This window comes from Diadema antillarum, unplaced genomic scaffold (genome assembly GCF_040938485.1).
Source record: "Diadema antillarum isolate AM-2024a unplaced genomic scaffold, OU_Dant_1.0 scf00000151, whole genome shotgun sequence".
NCBI lineage: Eukaryota > Metazoa > Echinodermata > Echinoidea > Diadematoida > Diadematidae > Diadema > Diadema antillarum.
This window is the reverse complement of record NW_027271040.1, coordinates 1,716,537-1,725,311: the sequence shown is the minus strand read 5'-3', so window position 1 is coordinate 1,725,311 and position 8,775 is coordinate 1,716,537. Positions and strand designations below refer to the sequence as shown.

General features: G+C 42.8%; 1 pseudogene; it reads left to right on the top strand.

Annotated features, from left to right (window-relative positions):
* The first annotated feature begins 2,396 nt into the window (after window positions 1–2,396).
* Window positions 2,397–7,874, top strand: LOC139721835 (ATP-dependent helicase wrn-1-like; annotated as a pseudogene).
* The last annotated feature ends 901 nt before the right edge of the window (window positions 7,875–8,775 follow it).

The following is an 8,775-nucleotide window of genomic DNA, read 5'->3' as shown; positions in this document are numbered from 1 at the left end:
AGCTGGTTGAAACAAGCATCTTGCCGACTTCTCCATCATCGACCGTGATGTCCAAGGACGATGTCCAGCCATCTGGTAGACCACCAGATTCATCCTCAGTCATCTTGGCAACTTCTCCATCGCAAACCATGATGTCCAGCGACGATTTCCAGCCATCTGGTAGACCACCAGATTCATCCTCCGACACTGTGCCAACTTGTCCATCGTCGACCATGAGTCCAGGGACAATTATGTCCAGCCCTCTGGTAGGCCACCAGATTCATGATATCATCTTCCGACACTGTGCTAACTTTTACATCGCTGACCATGATGTCCAGTGACGATGTCCAGGCCACTTGTAGACCACCAGATTCATCCTCCGACACCGTGCCAACTTCTCCATCGCCGACCATGATGTCCAGCGACGATGACTGGACATCTGGTAGACCACCAGATTCATCATCCGACACTGTGCCAACTTCTCCATCGCTGACCATGATGTCCCGTGACGATGTCCAGCCATCTGGTAGACCACCAGATTCACCCTCCGACACCGTGCCAACTTCTCCATCGCCAATTTTTCTTAGAGTTTAGAGAGGAAGAAAGCAGGGTATTAGACCATTGGGGGGAAGAAAGTAGGAAAGATGAGACTCCTTCAGAGAATCACTCGCTTCCTTGGCAGTGACAGTATGGAAAATGAAGACAATCCAGGAACAGCAATTTTCATGGAGAAACTCTTGAAGCCCCTGCAACCAATAACCAAACAAGAACTATAAAAAAACACAGGAACACAATGGAGTAATTGTCTGTCATGTGATAAGATTAAAGAAAGATGCCAGCCAACTCTCAACACTGTCCACTCCCTGGACTGTATTCTGAATTATTCACATTACTTACGGGTATGTAATTGCTGGCGTTGAGGGCGTAAGCTGCACCCATAAAGTTTGCTAGTCCGAAAACAGTCCAGTCCATCTTGGCAGTTTCCCCGAAGATTTTCAGGGAACACAGTATTCCGCCCACATTTTGGCTGCTGGGGGTACTCACTTCTGATTGGTCCACGCTAACATCAATCAAGGTTTCATCATAGCTAGTTGATTATGCAAAGCGAGTTTACGATTTAGTCTTATTTCAAAGATTCGTTTCTCATTAAATTCCGTTAACTGAACTACATATGCAAAAATAATAATTTAAAGGACAAGTTCACCATCAAAATAACTTTATTTAGTCTAAATGGGTCTACTTTTGTGAAGAGAATGATATATGCAACATGTTAGAGAGGACGCTAGTAAGTCTGAAAGATGGGCTTCAAACACATCATCACGCTCCGCTCCACCTCGTAATGGTGGTACATGGGCCGAAAGCGATAGCAAAAAATAACCGATAGTATCGATGATAGTGACGCAACATGCGTACAACTGGCGAGTGGGAGAGCTGGCTAGCCCATTGAGGCTCACCGCACTGTGCGTACATTTAATACTTCCGTCAGCATCATGGTGTATTGCCAGGCGATTGGGTGCACGAACTCCACCCTTAAATCCTGAGGGAGGAGCTTTTTTTCAATTCCAGATCCAAAGAAGAAGCGTGGTTTATGTGGAAAATTGATCGCTGCCCTCAAATCGATGAAGTCCAATATCAATACGTACAAATATAACCACTGCAACGTTGTCTGCAGCGACCACTTCGGGGCAGCGTGCTTCAAGCCAGACCTTGAGGCGGAGCTCCTCGACAAGGAGCCACGCTGAAGACTGCGCGAGGATGCAGTGTCAACTATATTTTTGCATAGTCGACGTGGGGGGCGTTTCATCAACGAGTTCGTCGGGGGTTTTCACCGACGAATTTGCTATCAGCCAATCAGACGCAAGGATTTACACTGACAACTGTTAAAAGCTAATGAAATCCTTGGTCTGATTGGCTGATAGCAAATTCGTCGGTGAAAACTCCGACGAGCTCGTTGATGAAACGCCCCCCAGGTGGTAAAACGCGGTAGTCAAGTGCAACGAGGAGACATAGAGCATCGTCCAAGCATGTAAGCTAAATCATTTTACTATCTTTTTAAATTTTGTGACAGAAAATGACACTTGGTTGTTTGGGCCTGCGTGGGATGATCCTACTTTAAAAATTTTAATATTTGTGGATTTTTTCAGAAATTACGATCATAGCTGTGTGAATAGATCGTATAAAATCAAAGATTAAGTTTTATTTTCCAACGACTGCTTAGGGAGAAAGGCTAACGTAAATAAATGTGAAACGATTCGCCGTCGCATGCACATGTATACGCGTAATACACGTACATTGGTGCCGGTTATTGTTGCGTCCCGTCTAGACTTTCGCTTGTTATTTCTGTTTGATTCCGAAATCTGCTCTGAATTTTGACTTCTCTGATTCGGCGTTCGATTTGTTGTTTGGATGATTTTGAGATGGCTACAGTCACAGAGGATATACCTAGTTTTAAAGACGATGATTTATGGAGAGCAATTGAATATTCATCGGAAAAACTTGGTCTTTCAGAAGGTTTCAAAAGTGAACAGTTTTCCGCACTCAAGTCGTTTTTGCGATCTCTTTGTGAGTCTGCCAACAGGCTTTGGCAAAAGTGTCACTTTCCAAGCTGCGCCGATATGTATTGACTTTCTTCGTGGACTGAAACAACCACAAGCCAATGAAACGAACAGTTCAAAGTCTTTGGTGATTGTTGTGATGCCACTGAAGTCTCTGGTTTCAGATCAGCTGAGCAGAGCTGAAGAACTGAACATCGACCCAGCAGATTTGTCGGGAGGGCTTTTGGATGAAGTGTAGTGAAATATAATATATGATTATGTATCCCCACGCGCAGGTGCGCGTACATGCCCATATAGACGACACGTATGATAGACCCGAGGTGTCAAGGGACGCCCGGACAGATCTACCAAGCAGACCGACGGACACTGAGACTGAGAGACGACCCCCCATCGCAGACTACTGACCGCCAACTCGCCACCCGGGCTGCTAATTACAAACCAAGACAAGAGGTGAGTAGGCAATATCGGCCATTTTACAACAGAAGTTTGTGAGGGAGTCCACTCCGCCAGATACTCCATACTTTTCGCTAGCCCAGAGGTTTTGTTGGGAGACGACGGCTGCTAACTCTTCAACATTCCAGCAGTCAGAGAACAACTTTGTGGGGTTTCCATTGATGAAAGTCACTGTGACTCCAAATGGTATGTATCTTGAACATGGAGACTATTCAATAAATAATAGGTACCTATTTGAATTTCAATGAAAGTTACCCAGGCCAGGCCAGGCCAGGTAGACTCTGTTTAAATTTTGTAACTGTACCATAACATATTAAACATTGAGACTCTTGATAGACTAGACATGAAATTAATCTAAAGAAATGTGTTGAACTTCACCTTCAACTGAACATTTGAATTTAGATGTTAGAGTGATAAGAGAAGATTTGAACGTGCATGCGTGCTCCAGATCTCGATACAAAGAAAAAGTCTTTGGGAGTGAATACTGGAAATTTGTCACCACCAATGACAAAGTAGCAGTGAATGGGACTTTTCACGATAATAACAAAGCATTGAAAAATACAAGTGCCATTTTATTTAAATCTTCAAGTTATGGCATTCATACACTGTCCAATTAATCAGTCTCTTACATTAGACCTAGTTCTTATTGCTCAGTACATTTAAAACTTAATTGACGCCCTTGTAATTAGGTTTTGTGCCTACATTTGTATGTGTGTGTGTGCGTGTTGTGTTTATCAGCACATTTAGAATTATGCCAGAACTTGTTAACTTACTCAGAACATACATGATCTAATTAAAATGTCTTATTCTACTGAAAGAATGCATGAAAATAGGGGTGGTGTGGCTAGTTGGTGTATGTGGTTTTTTGGACTATTAAGTCCTCCACTACCTGTTTATTATTTTTTACAAAATATCGGCATATTATAAATATTTACAGTACAAATATCATTTGATAATGAATTAACACATGTGTGTGCGTGTGTATTTTCTTCAACATGTACCTTCCAGGGGAAGCTCATCAAGTGACACAAAAGCATTCCACAGTGCATATGGCAAGCTGGGAGAGGTGCGGTCCAAATTAAAGTCAGCGGTGCCAGTTGCTGCCATGACTGCAACAGCAACATGTGAAGTGCGCCGCAGTGTAGTTGACGGTTTGGGACTCCTGAACTATGTATGTTACACTAAACCGGTCACCATAAAGGATAAACATAAAACATGTCGTCTTGAGATCAAGAGCAAAGGACTTCGATGAACTATTTAAATGGATGGTTGATGAAATCAAGGTGAATGGTGCCTCCACAGACCGGACAATAATTTACTGTCAGTCAAGAAAAGTTGTGAGCAATGTTTATGCAATGTTTCTTCATCTACTTCCAGCCACATATCACAAGCACATACAAATGTACCACACCAACAAAGAGAATGACGTTCAACAGCACATCATCGACAGCCTTGCTGACCCATCAGGAGACGTCAGAATTTTGGTTGCAACAATTGCGTACGGAATGGGAGTGGACTCGAAGTCAGTTCATAGAACAATAATCTGTGGCCGCACAATGGATTTAGATGATTATATGCAGACGAGCGGTCGCATTGGCAGAGACGACAAACCAAGTGTAGCTGTCACCTTACAGTATCCCGGTGACCATTTCAAGTAGTATGAGAGAATTCCTGGAAGGCAAGAGCTGTCGCAGAGAGGTCATAAGAAGAGTGTTTGGTGAAGCCGAGACCAACGTACAGTATTGTAACTGCACATGACTGCTGTGACATTTGTGCAAAGACGTGCTTGTAGTGGCGTCAATGTATGCAGCACTGCAGAATCCACGATGGAAACCGCTCTACAAGGAGCAGTGGCATCCAAAGAGCAGTCCGAGGAATTGCCCATCAATGTGCCAGCTCCAGCCCAGGTTGATTTTTTTTTTACGGGCGGACAGATTAGTGGGGATATCACAGTCTATGGGATAGTGCGATTCGTGTGGATAAGTGCATGCGATGGTGCTGCGTGTGGTGGGGATACGCAACAACAAAAATCGGCCAGAATCTGGACTAACTCCCAAATTGATAACAATCCTCTACATGACTGGAAATGGTTGAAAGTTGAGGATGAAATACTGTACTGTAGATGTGGAAGTACTTGTACATAATTACCAATTTGTTTCCCATGAAAAACATTGCAAATCAACCAAGACTGCAGCAGACAAGTTGTTCAATGACTTCATACTCCATTTTGGGTTTCCCTTTAGAAGATTCCCCCATGATTAAGGCAGGGAATATGAAAGTTGACTATTCAACTAGCTTTACCAGTACGTGTACTCTCAGATTGCAAAGTCCCATACAACACTGTACCACCCTCAAGGCAATGGCCAAGTTGAGTGCTTTAAACCACACCCTCTTCGAATGGACACAAAACTGGGAAGCCCATCTGAACAAGATGGCACACGCTTACAATTGTACTCACCGGGTAGTGATCGGGTATTCCCCTTTCTACATACTGTTAGACAGATTTCCCAGACTGTACCAACTACATGTTGCATTTGACCTTCAGAGTGGGGAAGATGGGGTTTCTGACATTGCTCCTTACGACTATGCCCAGAAATCACAAAAGCAAATGAAACCAGCCTATAAAATTGCAATCTGTCATATTGAGCAATCTCCAGCTCGGGGGGAAAGGAGGTCCAGGTACAAGAGCAATGAGTGCAACCCTCTATTCTGGAGACAGAGTCTTAGTGATGCATGTAGGCCCTCCAGGAGGCAATCAACAACTGTGTTGGCAAGAATATCTGGATCAATAATGCACCGAGTGTTCACAAGAACAAACAATGAAAGGCAAAGAAAATGTTGATACCTCAAGACTTTCTAAACACAGTACCTAATGAAAATATATGCACTACATCTCTGCAAACCAAGCAAATGAGGCGAGGCTTACAGCTTGAACCAAAAGCCAAGGAGGCTTATAAGAAGTTTGTGAAAGAAAATCACACCAATGCGGTGTTCACAGAGTGTGGACTTGTGTTATCAAATGAGCATGCATGTCTGGCAGCCAGTCCCGACATGCTTGTGGAATGCAGTTGTCATGGACAGGGGGCAGTTGAAATCAAATGCCCCGATATCAGTGATGCACCAATTGGGAAGTCTGGGTACCATGGTACATCCAGGAATCAGCAGAGGGACTACCCATGCTACAGACTACTCACAGCTATTATCATCAGGTCTCAATGCAGATGGCTATTATGTAAAGGGGGTAATTTTTTGTTTTTTGTTTATGCCCACGAGGAAACTGGATGATCAATGTCAACTATAAGGACTTATAGTGGAACAAGCTACTGTACTATGTAAAATAGATTGCCGTGTATACTTTTAAAAATATGGTCTACTGGTTGTTCCATTCTTTCATTTGAGGGAAACCTACAGCACTAGGCCATACCCCATGATGAGAATGGGAGGTCCCAAAATGGGATTTGATTTCACTTGAAATCATTTCACATTTCCAATTATCATTTCACTTGAATATCATTACAGGAAGACCCTTCATTGTACAGGAAGTACAAATCCCCTTGTAAAATGTGTACTGTAGTCACCTGATGAGTGTAAAACTACAATGGAAACACAACCACTAAACGGCAGCTGCATGTGCTCTCCGTTTCAGAAATTGTACACCCTTCTGTTCATGAGAAGCTGCAATGCTTTATTTTGGAAATGGTCACTCTCCATCATCAGCATTGCAAGTAGTGTTAGAGATGGAGCTTCAGATCAAAGACCCAGAAAGCTTTGTGATCAGTTATGAAGACAGGGCTACTTTTTTTACTTCTTTCTTCAAGGGATGCTCTTTTCTGATAAAGAAGGGCTGCAAGAAGATGAGCCCGCTTGACAAAAATATCTTGCAGGATATGCAGACAGCTTGCAGAAAGACATGATTTGAAATGAAAAGAAAGATTGTGAAAAAAATACACATAACTAAAAATGCCTGGGTTTTACGCAGGGTCTAAGAAAATGCGCTCGTCAAGAATTATCGCCAAGAAAAAAAAAAGAAAAAGAAAAAGAATGGTGACAATGGTTTTGCTTCCAAGACACAACTGTGAAGCAATGGGAAAAGCTATTAGCACAGCATACCATGAAAACAAAAGGCCACGGCAGCAGAAAATGCAGATCTTGGATTACAATTCACCAACTCTTCCAGATTTTCCCAGTCAGGAAGACCATCCTTAGATAGTGATGCCATTGAGAGAAGTCCTCAAATTCTATGAAAAAGATGACATCTCCTGTCAAGCCCCAGGTCACAAGGATTGCATCATACTGTAGATCCAAATCAGATCAGATCCAAAGATGAGCACACTAAAAAACTCAAAACTTACTACAGTGTAGCAGGCCAAATACATGCTTATGTCACTGGCAGAAACACATGGCCTGCTCTGTAATGATGAAGGAGTCTCCATATCTAGAGGCAAATTCTGTGATCTGAGACCAAAACACATCAAGCTCTTTGAAGACATTCCACAAAATGTATGTGTTTGCACCCATCATAAGAATGTTCGTCAGCTTCTTGTTCCCCTCAGCATATGTACCCAGTTGGCAGATAACATTTCCACCTTAACTGATTCTATTGTTTGAGATGCAGGCACAGAGCAGTGCTTGTTTCCAGAATGTTCCATCTTCAAGGAGAAAATTGAAATCTTCCGAACATCAGAGGAAGACACACCAGTCAAGTACAACCAGTGGCAAACAACAGAAGGAGCACACAAGGTCGATATTCACACCAAGGTGAAAGCATTTGATAAGTTGAAGCAACAGTTATGGGCTTTCCTCATCCCTGTGTACATCAAACGAAAGCAGAGCGGTCATATTAGCGGGGATAAAAGGAAAGTAGATGGAATTGAGGTGTTGCTTTAGGTTGACTTTTCAGAAAACATCACCCATAAGAAAGGGATTCACTGCTGAAACTCCTGCTGGTGAAAAACTCAGGAATGGAATAATGTTCACAGATGAATGCTGGATAGAATCATTCTCTGCTCCAAATAAACAAAATGAGAGAGCGCGCACTAAAAACAGGGCGAACGTTCCAATGAAACACACCATTAAGAACTCCCCCAAGATTTTGGTTGCTCGGGCGATGACCGCCCATGGCTTGTCTGACTTGCATTTTGTTCCTGCTAAAAAGACAATTAATGGGCAATATTACAGAGAGGAAATTCCGACTAAAGTTTATGAACCATGTCTTCGGAATCCGAACGTCTGCCCAAATCAAGCAGATGTTATCTTTCAGCAAGATGGTGCCACGCCCCATACAGCTCAGCTTTCGCGGCAATGGTGCGAAGAGAAATTTCCCGCTCACATATTATTGGAAGAAAGATGAGTGGCCAGGCAACTCCCCCGACCTCAACATGATTGAGAAGTTATGGGCTATCCTAAAAGAAAAGGTTTATGAACCTCCATCCTGCACGACGCATGAACAACTTGTACAACGTGTGCCACGATGCTGGAAAAATATCCCTCAATCAACGTTGAGGGCGCTTGTCCACAACCATTGGGTCAAGTGAGTAACAGATGTTTTTGAACATGATGGGGACAACAACTTCAGAACAGAAAAGCCACAAAACTAAAGAATTGGCAAGTTTCCATGATTTTCTATCATTTTTTACACTGTAATATTATAGGGAGTGTATTAACTTTCTGTACATTGTATAGAAGATGTCTCTCACAAAAATAATCAAAGCCATCTCTCAGAGCAGCCAAAAAATCTACCAGAGTTCAATTGGGTAAAAACTGGTGGATGTCCTGGAATATATCACAA